This window comes from Anomaloglossus baeobatrachus, chromosome 3, assembly GCF_048569485.1.
Source record: "Anomaloglossus baeobatrachus isolate aAnoBae1 chromosome 3, aAnoBae1.hap1, whole genome shotgun sequence".
Taxonomy (NCBI): domain Eukaryota; kingdom Metazoa; phylum Chordata; class Amphibia; order Anura; family Aromobatidae; genus Anomaloglossus; species Anomaloglossus baeobatrachus.
In genome coordinates this window covers 37,019,905-37,038,192 of record NC_134355.1, presented here as the reverse complement: position 1 = coordinate 37,038,192, position 18,288 = coordinate 37,019,905, and the positions used below count along the sequence as shown (strand labels likewise).

General features: G+C 44.1%; 1 protein-coding gene across 3 annotated transcripts in view; it reads right to left on the bottom strand.

Annotated features, from left to right (window-relative positions):
• ESRRG (estrogen related receptor gamma) overlaps window positions 1-18,288 on the bottom strand; it is a 1,119,561-nt gene that overhangs the window by 520,751 nt on the left and 580,522 nt on the right. For all 3 annotated transcript variants that reach the window (XM_075339129.1, XM_075339124.1, XM_075339125.1), the window contains exon 4: window positions 10,158-10,238. The gene's annotated coding sequence lies outside the window, so the exon portion shown is untranslated. The remainder of the gene's footprint in view (window positions 1-10,157; window positions 10,239-18,288) is intronic.

Genomic DNA, 18,288 nt, shown 5'->3' with positions numbered 1-18,288 from the left:
AAGCCGTACATCACCAAGCACAATGCCGAGCCGTACTTCACCAAGCACAATGCCGAGCCGTACATCACTAAGCATATTGCCGAGCCATACACCACCAAGCACAATGTCGAGCCGTACATCACTAAACATAATGCTGAGACGTACATCACCAAGCACAATGCCGAGCCGTACATCACCAAGCACAATGCTGAGCCGTACATCACCAAGCACAATGCCAAGTCGTACATCACCAAGCACAATGCCGAGCCGTACTTCACCAAGCACAATGCCGAGCCGTACATCACTAAGCATAATGCTGAGCCGTACATCACCAAGTACAATGTCGAGCCGTAAATCACTAAACACAATGCCAAGCCGTAAATTACCAAGCACAATGCCAAGTCATACATCACGAAGCACAATGTCGAGCCGTACATCACTAAACACAATGTCGAGCCGTACATCACTAAGCACAATGCCGAGCCGTACATCACTAAGCACAATGCCGAGCCATACATCACTAAGCACAATGCCGAGCCATACATCACTAAGCACAATGCCGAGCTGTATATCACCAAGCACAAAGCTGAACATCGGATAAAGCCACCACCACTGGACTCTGGAGGAGACGTGTTCGGTGCAGCAATGGATCACACTGCTTTATCTGCAGCTGATGCATGATGGATTGGTGAATGTCAAATAACGTTACCTGCCTGACTGCACTGTGCCCCCTGTACAATTTGGTGGAGGAGGATAATGCTCTGGGCTGTTATCAGGGGTCGTCCTCATGAAAGCAAATCTAAATGTTGTAGCACAAGACAATGTAAAGAATTGTAGCCTCCATCTTTGTGGGAGCTGTTTGAGTAAGGCCCTTTAAGACATGGAGGGGGGTGTTTAGTGGAAGAACATGACCAGTTGCACAGAGCCCGGACCTCAGCCCCAGATACATAGATTTAGAGATCACCATTCATTTTTTCCATTTTGATGTAAACCATTACTAACATGTAATATAAGATTTACCGTCCTGAAAGCATTTTTTACATTCTAGGTAGAAAAGCAGCAGATGGAGTGAGCTGTAGTGACACGTTCTATATAAAGCCGCTCGTCAGCTGCGCTCGGGATGACACTGTCATCATGACAACTAATCACAACACTTTGTGTGTCCAGCTGCAACCTCAACACAACAACAATGCCGACAGTCCCTGACCCCACAGCCAAACCTGCGGTGAACACGAGCCCGGGCAGGGATTTGGCGCAAGACTAAGAAAATAATGAAGGAAATGTTTCTTTTAGAGGCACTTGTGAGGCTATGAATAGAAGCAGGGATACGCGGCATTAACATAAGCAGACACATTACCGGTTTTTGTTTCATGGTGGACTCCTACAACATACCCGCTGGTAATGAACTCCAGGATCCTATGTAAGAAAAGCCCTGACACCTACATGGGGTACACGAGGAGTTATTTATCTTGTAAGAATGGAACATGCTGACCTTTACACTCCGACCGGCCATAATCATATTCCACTTTTACTTTAGCCTCCGCAATAATAGCTTGTGTAGCGGCCAATCCTCCGTATGCTGGTAGCCATTTCTTCTCGGTTTGATTTGGAGGTATAGATAATTAAGGGCTAAAATAGCTAATAATGAGATAATACTTATTATGTAGGGTAAAAATAAGGTTGGTGAAGTCAATGAGGTTCACGAAAAATCTGAAAATTATTAGACAACCCAATGGTTTTGTTAGAAGTGCTGTTGAGATCCAAGAATCAGTTATGTTGTGTTTTTAAGACAACCTGTTTATAGGTAAAATAAGGCCCGTTTTTACACTTACTGTATTCCCGCCAGTCTCCTGAGTATTCCTCTTTTTTTCTTTTTTAAATCCTCCATACAGTTTTAGAGATATGGGCCTTATTATTTAGTGCTACATTTTATGGTCTTTTCCAAATGGACACGCCCCAGAGGATCCTGTGAGCTACACCCCTTTGATAAAGACCATAAAGTCCTGTGAGACACGCCCCAGTGGATCCTGTGAGATACACCCCTGTCATAAAGACCATAAAATCCTGTGAGACACGCCTCAGAGGATCCTGTGAGCTACACCCCTTTGATAAAGACCATAAAGTCCTGTGAGACACGCCCCAGAGGATCCTGTGAGCTACACCCCTTTGATAAAGACCATAAAGTCCTGTGAGACACGCACCAGAGGATCCTGTAATCTACACCCCTGTCATAAAGACCATAAAATCCTGTGAGACACGCCCCAGAGGATCCTGTGAGCTACACACCTGTCATAAAGACCATAAAATCCTGTGAGACACGCCCCAGAGGATCCTGTGAGCTACACCCCTTTGATAAAGACCATAAAGTCCTGTTAGACACGCCCCAGAGGATCCTGTGATCTACACCCCTGTCATAAAGACCATAAAATCCTGTGAGACACGCCCCAGAGGATCCTGTGATCTACACCCCTGTCATAAAGACCATAAAATCCTGTGAGACACTCCCCAGAGGATCCTGTGATCTACACCCCTGTCATAAAGACCATAAAATCCTGTGAGACACGCCCCAGAGGATCCTGTGAGCTACACCCCTTTGATAAAGACCATAAAAGTAAGCTCAATAAGGCCCATACCAAGGCCCGTAATAAGGCTCAATCACGGCACATATCTCTCCAACCATGGTTAGGCAGCCAAGGGATTGAGATGAGAGCAATAACTACTTCTGACTGGATGACCGGTCCTATTTAACTATTTAAAGGGGAATTTAAATTGAATGTTTATCCTTAGAAGAAGAATTTCCAGGAACATCACCATAGTCACCATTTACACTGCAAAATTTTTAATATGTAACCCCCACCCTTGAGGAACACCATCCAAACAGAGAAATACCTCACGTGTGCCTGATTTCCATGACTGTACTTGTAAAATATGGACTTTTGGCATGTATACTCCACCAATACATGCACAGGAATATTAATTTGCTTAGTCAACAAATAAGACTTTGTGAATCCGGTGATTACTGCTACATCTTTTTTTTTCTGAGGATGGACCCCATTAAAAATACATTGGTGACCATCAACTGAAAGTCTTGGACAATGCCATAACATTAAGACAATAACATTTCTGATCCCTTGTTTCTCCACAGGTAACTTCAACTTCAGGTTCCAGAAGGACCATCATGTGTTGATAAAACAGTATTGGTGACAGTGACACAAAAATTATTTGTGCTTTCCGATGAAGGAAGGTGTGTGCCAAGTGTGGCATAGTCAATTACTCTTAGTGGATCCCTGGCCATTGTTCTAAAACAAGCTCTGTTTTTTTCCTAAATAGAACACTGGTCAAGACCCAAGACCACTTTGGATAGCGCACCCAATCACCAAGGAGTTGGGGACCTCCCCGCTAACCTTTCTTTAATTGGATAGTCTTCAACCTCTATCAGTAGGGGGCCACCAGAGGATGTGCCATGGGCACTGTGTGCCAAAGGACAAGACCCAAGAAAACTTTGGATAGGGCACCCGATCACCAAGTAGTTGGGGACCTCCTAGCTGACCTTTGACTAATTGAATAGTCTTCAACCTAAACCAGGGGGACACTAGAGCATGTGCCATGGGTACTGTGTGATGAAGGGAGAAACCAGACAACAATTTGGCCTTGTCCAGGCTTTTTTCAATGATTATAAATCACAACTCATGCTCAGATTGGAAGACCCGGTCCGATTTTCATATCTCCTGACCTGAACCACAACTGTCTTAAAGGTCTTCTGATCCAAGCATGGTGCATGAACTTGGACCATTGGCCAGAGAACATAACTTTTTCCATGAGTGAAGAAAATCCTACCTACATCTTGGGGAACGAGAACCCCTCTATAAGAATATGGGACCTGATGAGAAAGCTGCACATGGTCTGCCCCATTGTGTGCACTTGTATTTGATAACTAAAGGCCCCTGAATGAAGATAATTTCTAGAAATAATTAATAGCAGCAGTGAGCGCTGTTTTTCTGCAGACAGACAATTAGCATGTTGATGGTATTATTTCTGATCTCGGTGGATTTATCACGCATGATTGGCTAAATCTCTCATTTCAGATCTTGTCCAATGTCGGTCTCCTGTGGCCCTCGCTCAGGTTCTGCTGCTTCATGAAGCCATAAATGACTGTTAACGATACATTTTCATTTACTACCAAAGTTTATTTCTCTGAACATCATAATAAAATATGTGATATGGTCATTTACCACCCAGATAGCTCCACTCATGTCCATTTGCAGCAGTTGGCTTTGGGGGTCTTTGTGCCGGAAAATTGGCTGCAAATCTCTGGTGTTTATCCGCAAATGTTAATAGAAGAGTCTAATGGCCTAAGGAACAGTCCTTTTTTTTTGCTTATGACACGCACAACCTAACACAGCGGTAGATTATGACCTATTAAAGTGAATAGGTGGCGATATGTTGAACCGGAGAACAGCCACAACGGTCAAAGTCTTGCTTTTCAGCAGCATATCGGTAGAGATGCCGAGTGTCAGATCCCTCACCGATCTAAAATAATGTGGTAAGGATACGTCAGCAATACAATATGCCTTAAAACCCCTTTAACTCTTGCGATACTTCCCTGTAGACCTAAAAATTAAGTATTTTGATGCATTTAAGCCTAACATTGTCAATGGTGTCCTATGGATATATTTGGCGCATGCGCTTGAACCTTTCCTGGCCTATGCACCAATGTTCAAACATGATCCTTAGTGGGTAATGATTATCAGTTTTATGGGCACATACAGAAAAAGTGTTGGTTTCATAATTTTCAAGTTTAGTTTCCAGTTACACCAAATCACCTCTTTAGGAGGCAGAAGCCAGCACTGACTGGACGTGGTGCTCGCGTGACGTCACAACGTCAAGTGAGCTCCGCGAACACAACCACTGACACCGCTGGAGCCATGTCAGCCGCGGAGGTGAGTATAGGCTTTATTTTTTTTACCTGGGGGGGAACTTGTGGAATCGGATGGGGCTGTCCTAGTAGAAGACAACCCTTTTAAAGGGATTGTGCACATGTAATAGGTCATGATAATAAAATAGCAAGGTTACTCACCTAACAATCACTCAGGGTTTCTCATGAGTCCTTCTGTACATGTTGGTCACTGCTATGACATCCGAGCAGTAAACTGGCAGCAGTAGGGCAGCAATGGTTGGGGATGGGCAGAGGCGGTAAACTTGCTTTTTGTATTTTAACACCATCTTTAATCCATTTTATTACATTATAAACAAACCCTTTCGTTATTTTGGTGATTTATGATCATGAAGATACCAAATAAATGCAAAAATCTCCTGAAGAACTGGTTCCTCACTACCCGATATCGTCTTCAGAGTAACTGGTGACAAAATTAAAGGGGTTGTCCACTTCTTGGATAACCCCTTCTGATTCCACTTGTCCATTATTACCTTTATCCCTAATAACCAGCTTTTCCCAGACATCACTCTGATCCCAGCCCTCTGACCCCAGAAGTTTAATTCTTTGCTCACTGTCGTCAGTAATGATGGTCTCCCCACCTTAAGGAAGTTGTCCACTACTAACTAATTCTGATTCCACTTATTTCCCCTCAATTTAAATAAAAGACCCCATACTCACCTCTTGTTTTTGCACTGTTCCAGTGCTGTCGGTAACTGCAGTCTGGGCTCACGTGATATAGTGGCCACAAGTGAGCCCCGCATCCAATCACCGCCGGCTTCTCTCACCACGCCTTTGGACCAAATGAGTTAATCAACAGGAAGTGACACGGCGGCTACCACTCACTTCCTGTTGACTGCTCATTTGGTCCAAAGACATGGTGAGAGATTGGAGATGGGGATTGTGTGATGCAACAGTGTCACGTGAACCCCGAACCTTGATTACCGATAGCGCTGGAATGGTTCCAGAATGGGAGAGGAGTACAGGGTCTTTTATTTTAACTGGAAGAAACAAATGGAATCGAAAGGGGCTGTCCTAGTAGTGGACAACCCCTTTAATCAACAGGAAGTGACCTAAAAGCTGCCACTCGCTTCGTGTTGATTGCTTATTTGGTCCGAAGACGTTCTCGAGAGATTGGAAATGGGGATTGCATAACGCCACAGAGTCACATGAGCCCCGAACCCTGATTACCGACAGCACTGGAATGGTGCCTGAACGGGAGATGAGTATAGGGTCTTTTATTTTAACTGGGGGAAACAAGTGGAATCGAAAGGGGGCTGTCCTAGTAGTGGACAACCCCTTTAATCAACAGGACGTGACCTGGCGACTGCCTTCGTGACATGGGGATTGCATGATACCACAGTGTCACATGATCCCCGAATCCCAATTACGACAGCACTGGAACGGCGCCAGAACGGGAGATGAGTATGGGGTCTTTTATTTAACTGGGGAAAACGAGCGGAATCAGAAGGGGCTGTCCTAGTAGTGGACAACCCCTTTAATCGACAGGAAGTGACCTGGCGGCTGCCACTCGCTTTGTGTTGATTGCTCATTTGGTCTGAAGACATGCCGAGAGATTGGACATGGGGATTGACTGATGCCAGTGTCACGTGAACCCCGAACTCTGATTACCGACAGTGCTGGAACGTAGAAAGAATGGAAGGTGAGTACAGGGTCTTTTATGTTAACTGGGGACAACAAGTGGAATCAGAAGGGGTTGTCCTAGTAGTGGATAATCCCTTTAATCAACAGGAAGTGACGGGGCGGCTGCCACTCACTTCCTGCTTATTGCTCATTTGGTCCGAAGACGTCGTGAGAAGTTGGACAAGGGGATTGCGTGACGCCACCATGTCACATGATCCCCAAACCCCGATTACGACAGCATTGGAATGGCGCCTGAATGGGAGATGAGTACAGTGTCTTTTATTTTAACTGGGGAAAATAAGTAGAGTCAGAAGGAGTTGTCCTAGTAGTGGAGAACCCCGTTAAGATGGGGACCAAAGAATTAAACTTCTGAGGTCGGAGGGCAGGGATCAGAGTGATGTCCGGAGACGGTGGCTACTAGGGGTAAAGGAAATATCGGATAATTGACGATTACTCCGCTGTCACTACCGAGCAGTTTATCTCTGCGCACATAGAAGCTTCCAGCCATTCCGCTCCCTCACAGGTTAAGTTTTCTTTGGATTATCGACAGTGGAAAGATGACTACCTCTAAAGAGTTTTGGAAGAATAATTTTCTGCACCTTGCTAAGTAGTAGATAAGGGGACTGTCAGGGCACAGGAGAGCGGAGTCAGATTCTCACTGTAAGATACCGTATTGGTGCCGCACTGGGGGATTTCAACATACAAATGTGCAAATTAGATCATGAAAGCGCTGTAGAAATATCCTTTGTAAAACTTGAATAAAATGCTCAGGCCCCGGGGGTGCATTTTAGAAGGATCTCATTTAACAGGCATATTTAGCAAAATCAGTGCCGGAATATAAAAAAAAAAAAAAAGAACACAGCAGCACACAAAAATATGGATTTTATTCCCAATGCAGTTTTTATGAAAACAGGGCTGAATTTATATTCAGAATCATTTGTTCAGAATTAATAAGCACTGCGTGAAAAATGTAAGCAACGACAAGTGCATTTTTACACATTTTCCATTGTGCTACAAATAAATCCAGCAGACACTTGAAGTTAATGCTTAGCCTTACACCAACCTCCATCTTTAGGTCTGAAACCTACTGATTCATTTCATATTCCTTCTTTATAAATTTATACAGAGCTCCGAGCCTCTTACATAGAGATAAATGTTACATTTCTGTCTGCCTGAAGCCACCACTAGAGGGAGCTAAGAAGCGCACTGCATGCATACGGGCAGCAGAGCTCCATCTAGTGGTGGCAGCAAGCAGACAGAATTCTCACTGTCTTCTCTCGTCTATCTTACTTTTTTTTTTCTGGGCTCTCGAGTACTGCCGTTTTTTTACTTGGGCCCCCCAGGGTGTGATGCATGTCATTGAATCCAATGATGTGCGTCACATCACACTTGATGTTTATGGGGTCTATTAAAAATGGTAGCACTGGAGGCCAAGAAACAAAAGAAAATAGTAGAGGGAAGACAGTGGGGCTGATTAGAGGCCCGGCGGTGGTGGAAGAGAGCCAAGTAGAGGTGAGTATAAAGGTATGTGCACATAGAGTTTTTAAAGGGAATCCGTCAGCAGGTTTTAGGCATGTAAGCTGAGAGCAGCATAATGTAGGGTCAGAGACCCTGATTCCAGGGATGTATCACTTAGTTTACTAGGTGCAACAGTTGTGATAGAAACACAGTTTTTTCTGCTGCGGATCTAGCAGAGCTCAGAATGCTGAGCTGTGTATAACCCCACCCACACCACTGATTGTGTATAACCCCACCCACACTACTGATTGTATATAACTCCACAGCACTGATTATACATAAGCCCACCCACACCACTGTATGTATAAAACCCCACAGCACTGATTATACATAAACCCACCCACATCACTGATTGTGTATAACCCCTCCCACAACACTGATTGTGTATAACCCCGCCTACATCACTGAGTATAACCCCACCCACACCACCTATAGTGTATAACCGTGCCCACACCACTGATTGTGTATAATCCCACCCACATCACTGAGTATAACCCACCCACACCACTGACTGTGTATAACCCCACCAACACCACTGATTGTGTATAACCCCACCAACACCACTGATTGTGTATAACCTCGCCCACACCACTGATTGGCAGCTGTCTATGTACACTGTATATCGACAGAAAGCTGCCAATCAGTGGTGCCGGTGTGGTTGGATTAGGAGGCACGAGACACCTAGTCCTGTAGTGATAATCTCCTGCTGATAAAACACTTTATTGAAACACCAGTTAAGTGACACATCACATCATGCTGTGCTTAGATTACATAGCAAAAACCTGCTGATAGAGTCTCTTTAATGATTTTTTTTTTGCCCACTCCAAAAAAAGCCTGTAAAGTTGCTTAAAAAAATGTTTGAATAACTTACTTGTTTCAAAAATAAAAAAGCTTTATTGCTTATGTTTCAGTGTTTTGAACATTTTTTTTTTGGCTTGCTTCAGATTTTGAAAAAAACTTTGTGGGAATAACAAAATTGCATATTCACTTCTTTGAAGCGGCTCCTGATGATCAATGCTCAAACTGTAAAATGAAAAGGCAACAAAAAAAACCCCAAAACACTCCAAGAAATAAACACTTCTAAAATGCATCAAAAATTCTTCAGGAGAAGAAAAATCTCCTCCCAAAATTCCCAAAGAAACATTTTCAGGAGAGATTTCAACTTAAAAATGTGTGTTTTACGGCTTCAAAAAGTTCCATGTGAACATAGCCTAATAGAGTTTCTTTGCACGTTATGACAGTGGTCTGCTGGAATGAAAGCCGGACGACCGCCTATTACCTAACGCCAGCTGGCGCTCTTCTTTTTATTAGCCAAATAGAAGCAACGTGTATGTTGTGCCAGGCGGCCGGCGACTCAAAACAAGAGTCGGGGAAGTCTATTATGGGGCTCCCATTCCAGGGACCACAGACCTCTGTTGTGGGCAATGCGATGGGCCATCAAATCGTTGACTCCACCAAGTGGCCAGTGCTCCGCAATCAGTGAACTCTGCCTCAGTTGGCAGCACAAGCTGCTGCTCACGGATTGGCTGCAGTGCTGTAGAAGAATCGTGGAAGTCTATTATGGGACCTGACTGCTGCTCCCATTCTAGGGGCCACAGACCTCTGTCGTGGGCAATGCGATGGGCCATCAAATTGTTGATGCCAAGTGGCCAGTGCTCTACAGTCAGTGAGCTCTGCCTCCGTTGGCGGCTGCTGCTCACTGATTGGCTGCAGTGCTGTAGAAGAATCGTGGAAGTCTATTATGTGACCGGACTGCTGCTCCCATTCTAGGGGCCACAGACCTCTGTCGTGGGCAATGCGATGGGCCATCAAACCGTTGATGCCACCAAGTGGCCAGTGCTCTGCAATCAGTGAACTCTGCCTCCGTTGGCGGCTGCTGCTTACTGATTGGCTGGAGTGCTGTAGAAGAGTCGGGGAAGTCTATTACGGGGCCGGACTCCTGCTCCCATTTCAGGGGCTACAGACCTCTGTCGTGGGCAATGCGATGGGCCATCAAATCAATTTGCACAAACTGTACATGATTGCATAAATATCACAATAGAAGCTCAAATTGCAAAATCAGGTCACTTTTTGAAAGTCCTACCTTTGGCGAGTGATGTACTTCAGTCTATAGCTCCTCTTCAATGACCCTGTCCTTACAAACTCTTCAACAGCAATTCAAGTTCTGCAAAAGAAAATAGATTTACAGTTCGAGAAATAAGTAGAAAAGATTCAGGTTATTGGAGTTTTCTGGTTTTGGAAAATCCCTCTCCTCCAGCTGCAGTCCGCCACCACTTTTGGCGTCTGCTATTATCTGCAGCGTTGACGCCATGTGGCCAACGCTCCGCAGTCACTGAGTTCTCCCTTCATTGGCGGCACGAGCTGCTACTGACTGATTGGCTGCAGTGCTGTAGAAATTACATCAGTGCTGCAGACAATAACAAACCTCGGGAGAAGACTCAGAGCTAGTCCTGGGGAAGGTGAGAAACAAACTCCAGTTGAGAGACAGGAGGTTTTCCAAAACCAGAAAACTGCTTTAAATAATTTGGGTAACTTAATTTGCGCCTTAAAAAAAACAAAAAAAAAACACAAAAAAAAACAATTATCAAATTGTCACCGTAAAAATAACAAGGATCTGTAATATAGTGCCAGTTCTATGGGCTCAAACTATTCTTTTGACTTTGGAAAAAAATGTGTTATTCCCTTGTTGCACGACTTTTGTTACAAGTAGGAACTGCATGGATGTAAAATCACCCAGCAACTGTGGAGTTAAGACTTCAGCAAGAGACAGGAAGTGTCCAGGACTGACCCAGGGAGATGCTGGCAAGCAGGATGTGTGTATTTGCCTCTGAAAAAGGAAAGAAGTTCTTTTTGTCTTTTTACAAAGTGCTCAGAAAAGTGTAGTGTATGTATCCTGAGGAAAGTCAAGCTACAGAGATCTGCCAGTCCAGAAAAGAGACTGTCAGGAGTGGAGAACAGCCAGGGCAGTTCAAGTGAAAACTCTGTGCAGGAGCTCAGGATAGTTCAAAAGCAAACTGCTGCGCAGCAGTAGTATGGTGGAGAGAAGACACCATAGAACTCACCCATCCCCCTCACCTCACATAAGATACAGTGTTCTGCTTTGTGTACATCCACTGTGTAAGGAGAAAGACATGGTGTAAGGAGAGAAGAGAATCTGTGAACAGATTATCATATATATTACTTTGGAAGCCCTGTGTGAAGATTATTAAAGCCTGTCATCTACTTCTGCCTAGAGCAGTGTTATATAGCAGTGTGCTTCCTGGAAACTGTACATCACCTTATGTATAGAAGATGCTGGTTAAGTGTTGTGTTCTGATATAATCCTCCAAATTTCCAAAGAACTCATGTTTACTTTGCCCAGCCTCCCTATACAGAGTGGCAAACATACAACACCTTAAAAATTTAGGAAGCAAATTGACCAAATGCCCCAAATAGTACAGCGCCAGTGTTTCATGGAGGTGCTGGAGGTCACAAGTCAATACAAGTCTATGAAAGCCTTCTTCTGGCTCTCATAGACTTTCATTGAGATCTTGTGTTGTAATTTCTGACTTATGGCCAAAGAGAAGTTTCGCGCACGAGACAGAGGGATCAGAGTGATGCCAAAAAAGTTGAAGCCGGAGTTTTTATGGATTTTGCAGGTAAAGAAATGTTCACGGAACCTATCTAGGGTGGTGATGGACCCCAGGGACCAGGAGTAAGTTTGGTCAGGGGTCACCATCTCCCCCTTCCCTAGATGCAGGGGTCCCTTTCCCTTATCTTTTGCCGCTCACTCCCTATACCTAGAGTGACAATAAGTTTGAGTTTCTGCTCTTAAAACTCAGTTAAAAGAGTCCATGAGCATATACTATTGAATTTTTGGAGTGGAAACTGAGCAGAAACAAAGTCAATTAGAAGTTTTGTTTTTTTGAGAAGGATTTGGAGAGTTTCCGATCATTTATGGGTCAATGATTGTTCCAAAGTTCCAAGTTTTGTAAAACTTTTTGATGTAGATTTTAAAGTGGATCCAGATCAAAATGCACATAAATAACATCTGAGTGAAGATACCCTAATGGTGCAGATTCAATTGGTCCATACAATATACCAAATCTGACTAAGGGGTACTTTGCACACTACGACATCGCAGGTGCGATGTTGGTGGGGTCAAATCGAAAGTGACGCACATCCGGCGTCGCTGTCGATATCGGAGTGTGTAAATCCTTTTTGATACGATTAACGAGCGCAAAAGCGTCGTAATCGTATCATCGGTGTAGTGTCCGACATTTTCATAATTTCGCTGCACGGTACGATGTTCTTCCTCGTTCCCCTGCAGCAGCATACATCGCTGTGTGTGAAGCCTCAGGAGCGAGGAACATCTTCTACCTGCGTCACCGCGGCTCACGCCGGCTATGTGGAAGGAAGGAGGTGGGCGGGATGCTTACGTCCCGCTCATCTCCACCCCTCCGCTTCTATTGGCTGCCTGCCGTGTGACGGACGTCGCTGTGACGCAGCACGACCCGCCCCCTTAGGAAAGAGGCAGTTTGCCGGCCAGAGCGACGTCGCAGGGCAGGTAAGTCCATGTGAAGCTGCCGTAGCGATAATGTTCACTACGGCAGCTATCACAAGATATTGCTGCTGCGACGAGGGCGGGGACTATCGCGCTCGGCATCGCTGCCATTGGCTTGCGATGTCGTAGTGTGCAAAGTACCCCTTAGCCTTAATGTTGAGAGCACTGGGAGCCCAACGGCCACCATGGATGGGTGGAAATTTGGCCACATGCAGCTACCCGTGTGGTCTTATCCTAAAGGTAGGGTGTTTGTGTTACACAATGTCGTATATGTATAGCATTGAACCTAATCTGCACCGAGATGACAGTCAGCGCCGTACGAGCCGAGCTCTTTGTGATTCTGCCAAAGACGACAGATTATGTTCTAGAAACTAAGCATCCAAAGGGGCCATTTGGGCTGTTTTCTGGCTGAAACGGCCCATTTCAATCAGTAAACTGCCTATACGTAGTACATAAAATCCGGATCTCACCCCATCAAACGCATATGAATATGAGGGATTTCAGTCTCTGCAGTAACAAACGTAAATCTGAAAAACCAGGCAAAATCAGTTAAGCTCCAATTTAGCTAATTACATCCCCCTCCCCCCATAGGAAATATAATTACATGAAACAAAACAAACAGAGTCCAAAAAAAAGCGCGAGAGAAATTAATACCATCTGAGAAGAGAAGAAAAGATGGAAAGAAATATCCGTCCTTCTTCCCTTCTGCTTTTACCCGGCCCCCCGCTGAGATGATGGCGAGTTTGGAGAGCGGCAGCGCCTTCCTATAAACAAGCGCAACATATAAGAGAGAGCCGCAGAAAATTAAAAATACAAAATAAAAAATAATTGTAGAAATAATTGCAATGGTTGTTTAAAGCGGTTTCTGGTCGCTATTAGTTTTCATTAAGCTGTCAGAACACCATTATATCCTAATTTAAACTGCGGCTTTTAATGCTCACTTGAAGATAACACAAGTCTTGTTTTTCTGTTTGAGGATCCGGCTGCGCTCTGCTCAAACCATAAGTGCTCAAAGCTTTGACGTGATTAATAGCCGAGCGCCTCCATTTAAATACAGACCGAGTTTCCAATTTTCTTCCTCTGACCACTTTCCACTGCTTTATGCAGAATCTGAACAAGTGCAGAAGATTCTGGGAAAGAGAGGAAGGAAGGTGAGAAGGGAAGAAGGAGGGAAGGAAGGAAGGAAGGAAGGAAAGAAAGAAACAAGGAAGGAAGGGGAAGGAAGGAAGGAAGGAAGGGGAGAAGGGAAGAAGGAGGGAGGGAAGGAAGGAAGGAAGGAAGGAAGGAAAGAAGGAAGGAAAGAAGGAAGGAAGGAAAGAAAGAGGATAGTAATGGTAGGAAGGAAGGAGAGAAGGAAACAAGTGAAGGAAGCAAGGAGAAAAAAGGAAAGAAGGAGAAAAGAAAGGGAAAGGAAAGAATGAGTGAAGGAATGAAAGACAATTAAGAAGAGGAGAAGGAAAGAAAAGAAGGAAGGAAAGAATGAAGGAAGGAAGTAAAGAAGGGAGGAAGGAAGGAAGGAAGGAAGGAAGGGGAAGGAAAGAATAAAATAATGGTAGGAAGGAAGGAAGGAGAGAAGGAAGGAAGAAAGGAAAGAAGAAATGAAGGGGAAGGAAAGAAGAAACTAATGGTAGAAAAGAAGGTGGGAAGGAAGGAAGGGGAAGGAAAGAAGAAAGTAGTGGTAGGAAGAAAGGAGAGAAGGAAGGAAGAAAGGTAGGAAGAAAGGAAAGAAGAAAAGAAGGGGAAGGAAAGAAAAAACTAATGGTAGGAAAGATGGAAGGAAGGAAGGAAAAAATAAGAAAGGAAGGGGAAGGAAAGAAGAAAGTATTGGTAAGAAAGATGGAGGGAAGGAAGGAAAGAAAGAAAGGGGAAGGAAAGAAGAAAGTAATGGTAAGAAGGAAGGTGAGAAGGAAGAAAGGAAGGACAGAAAGATAATAAGTGAAGAAAGGAAGGGAAAGTAAAGAAGGAAGGAAAAATGGGGAAGATGGAGGGAAGGAAAGAAGGAGTTGAGGAAGCAAAGAGAAGAAAGGAAGGGTAAGAAGGAAGAAGGGGGAAGGAAGGAGAGAAGGAAAGAAGGAGTGAAGGAAGCAAAGAGAAGGAAGGAAGGAAGGGGAAAAAAAAAGGAAGGAGGGGAAAGGAAAGGAAAAAAGGAAGGAAAGAAGTGTAAAAAGGAGGGCATGAAAAAGGACTGAAGGAAGAGGGGAAAGATGGAAGAAAGGTATTAAGGAAGGAAAGAAGGGTAGGAAGGAAGGAAACAGAAGGAAGGGAAGGATGTAAGGAAGAGGGAAGGAAAGAAGGGTAAGAAAGAAAGAGAAATAAAGAAAAAGAAAGGAGTTAAGGGGAAGGAAAGAAGGAAAAGGAAGGAAAGAAAGATGGAAGGAAAGAACGGTAGGAATGCGGGAGAGGGGAGGGAACGATGGAAGGAAAGGGAAGAAAAGAAGGAAGGAAAGAAGGATAGGGAGGAGGGAGGGGAGAAAGAGGGAAGAAAGGAAACATAAGGAAAGGATGGAAGGAAGACAGTAGAAAAGAAGGAAAGAATGAAGGGATGGGAAGGAATAAATGAAAGAAATGGAAGGAAGGAAAGAAAGAGAAAGAAGGAAAGAATCGGGAAAAGAAGAAAGGGAAGGATAGAAATAAGAGGAAGAAAAGAAATAAGCAAAGTGAAGGAAACAAAGAAAAGTGTAGGGAGGAAAGAAGGAAGGAAAGAAAAATAGAAAGTAAAAAAAGAAGGGAAGGATGGAAGAAAGATGGAAAAAAAGAAGGAAAGGAAAGAAAAAGAGGAAGGAAGGAAATGGGAGGAAGGAATTCTGCCTTTTCTTATTAAACATTGCCACCCATGTACATTGGGTACATTTCTTCTTGCATTATAACAAAGCTGCAAACATTGTTGTTGGCCAAGAGTGGTGCTATTTGTAAAAAAATATAAGGTTTACTTTCTAATCACTTTTCAACCCAATTTAACCTATTAATTACCTCAGATGTGTTTTTTACAGTGACTCATAAGGGGTCTTTTTGATTAGAAGAGAAAACCCATTTTCAGGTACTCAATACGATTAATACAGGAATACAGGGATTTCCGCCATTTAGATCCCATCTACTGAACAGAGTGAAGCGCAGCTGTAAGGATTGAAATTCTTAAGCCAACTTTACACGTTGCAATTAGTTGTACAATCGCATTTGCGATGTGACACGCCCAGGTTGCATACGGGATCTTATGAGATCGCACGTAGGTCGTGCATTTGCTGTCACACGAGCGTTAGTAGTCTATGTTAAATTGATCAATTTTGTGTGCGATCCTTTAGATCATGTGTTCTGTGACGTATGCATTGGGCACCCTTTTTTTTTTTTTTTATTTATTGACTTGCCAAGCGTGTGTAATGTGTAGGGATGCGTTTTTACTATGTCATCTGCCATTCAGCTCTGCTACATGGCCGCTAACAGCAGAAACAGACAGCCATGCAGCAGAGCTGAATGGCAGATGACAGCAGACACAGACAGAGCCGCACTGTCAGAATGAACTCGGGTGAACCTCACCCGACTTCATTGTCATGCTGCGGCTCTGTCTGTGCCGCGTCCTGATTATTAAAGTGGTTAACCAGGGTATATGTTTGTGTTTTTATTTCTAATAAAGGATTTTTCATGTGTGTGTGTTTATTTACTGTCACTTACAGATTAATCATGGAAGGTATCTCGGGGAGACGCCTGACATGATTAATCTAGGACTTATTGGCAGCTATGGGCTGCCAATAACTCCTTATTACCCCGATTTGCCAACGCACCAGGGTAAATCGGGAAGAGCCGGGTACAGTCCCAGAACTGTCGCATCTAATGTATGCGGCAATTCTGGGCGGCTGCAGGCTGATATTGTTAGGCTGGGGGGCTCCCCATAACGTGGAGCTCCCCATCCTGAGAATACCAGCCTTCAGCCGTATGGCTTTATCTGGCTGGTTTTAAAATTGGGGGGGACCGCACGCCGTTTTTTTTAATTATTTAATTATTTATTTCACTGCACAGTATAGACACGCCCACCGGCTGCTGTGATTGGGTGCAGTGAGACACCTGTCACTCAGCGTGGGGGCGTGTCTCACTGCAACCAATCATAGGCGCCTGTGGGCGGGGAAACTAGGGAATACGAGATTGTTTAATGAGCGGCCGGCTTTTTCAAAATAGTGAAAGCTGCCGGAGCAGTGTAAATGCCGTGCAGCGCCGCGCCGGGGATCGGGGATCGGTGAGTATAAGAGATGGGGTAAGAGGGATAGCCTGACATGGACAGAGAGAGAGGGACAGAGATAGTGACCGACTGACAGAGATTAGTGAATGACAGACATTGTGAGGCGCTTCAGAACGCAGCTTTTCAGCTGCGCTCTGAAGCGGACCTTTTTTAAGCTGCGGTGCAGAGCGCACACCTGCGCACATAGCCACAGACATCAAAATCGTATGAGGGATGTCACACGATTCAATTGACTAGGTTCGTGCAACAAAACGTTCAATTCCAGACAAAGATACGATGTGTTTGCGATCAACGGTTTTGCGTTCAATCCTGATCGCACATAGCTGTCACACGCAGATACCTCACAAACGATGCCGGATGTGCGTCACTTACAACTTGACCCCAACGACGGATTGTGAGATATATTGAAGCGTGTAAAGCGGGCTTAAAGCAGGTAAATGTGTATATAACACAGCCTACTGATATGAACGAGCACCGTGTAATACTTCATTTCACCTCTGGTGGCGCTGCAAGAATATTAACCACTTACCATCAGGCCTCCTGAGATCCTCATCAATTAAAATAATTTAGTCCGTTGACTTCTAAAGGGAGAGAATTACTTTTACCTAGTAGACAAGCCTAAAACTGAAATATTCTCAAGGTCGTAGAGGTTAAAGTGCTCCCTTCTCACTAAACTATGTTTTATGACCCATCTTTGTCCCATAGAATAATGGTTCAGATATCCCATGGAATCAGGTATGAAAGAGAAATACAAACAGACCAATGGCTGCTGTAGGGGTCCCAGACCATGTTGGGTCCATTGTAAAACTGACCTATTCTCATGGTTGTTGGGGTTCTAGAAGTTCTAGAAGTTGGAACCCAATAATGTTTTAGGACCCTTCCATTTCTAGCATTATGGTTTGTAAATTCAATGTAATCAAGGGCATATGAAGACCTATGTTAGCTATGTAGCTCTTAAAAGAGGGGAATCAGACCAAGGTGGCTCAATTTTAAGACTAGACTGTTCTTGAGGTTGTTGAAGATCTCAGAACTTGGATTGCACCAAACATTGTTTTATGACCTATCCTGCTATAGCATTATTTTTTGGAAATCCTATGTAGCCAATGGTGTGGGAAGTCAAAGTAGACTGAAGGATACAATAGGCCCCCAAGAAGATGTGGCCAAGACCTTGTTGGTGGCTTTCTAATACTTACCTGTTCTTGAAGTTGGTACATGTCTCAGTGGTCAGACACCCCTATAAAACGTTTCAAGAATAATTATGGTTTTAAGGCCTATGTAATGAAGAATATAGGAACCATAGAGGTAGACCTCTTGTAGGTATTGGGCCTCTAGAGAGAGGAGTCCAAGGTTAGATTTTAGATTGGATTTCATCTAAAACTGGCCTTTTCTTGGGATTGAATGAGTGTTCGAAAGTTCGAACTATGTTTTATACCCCTCCTTAGA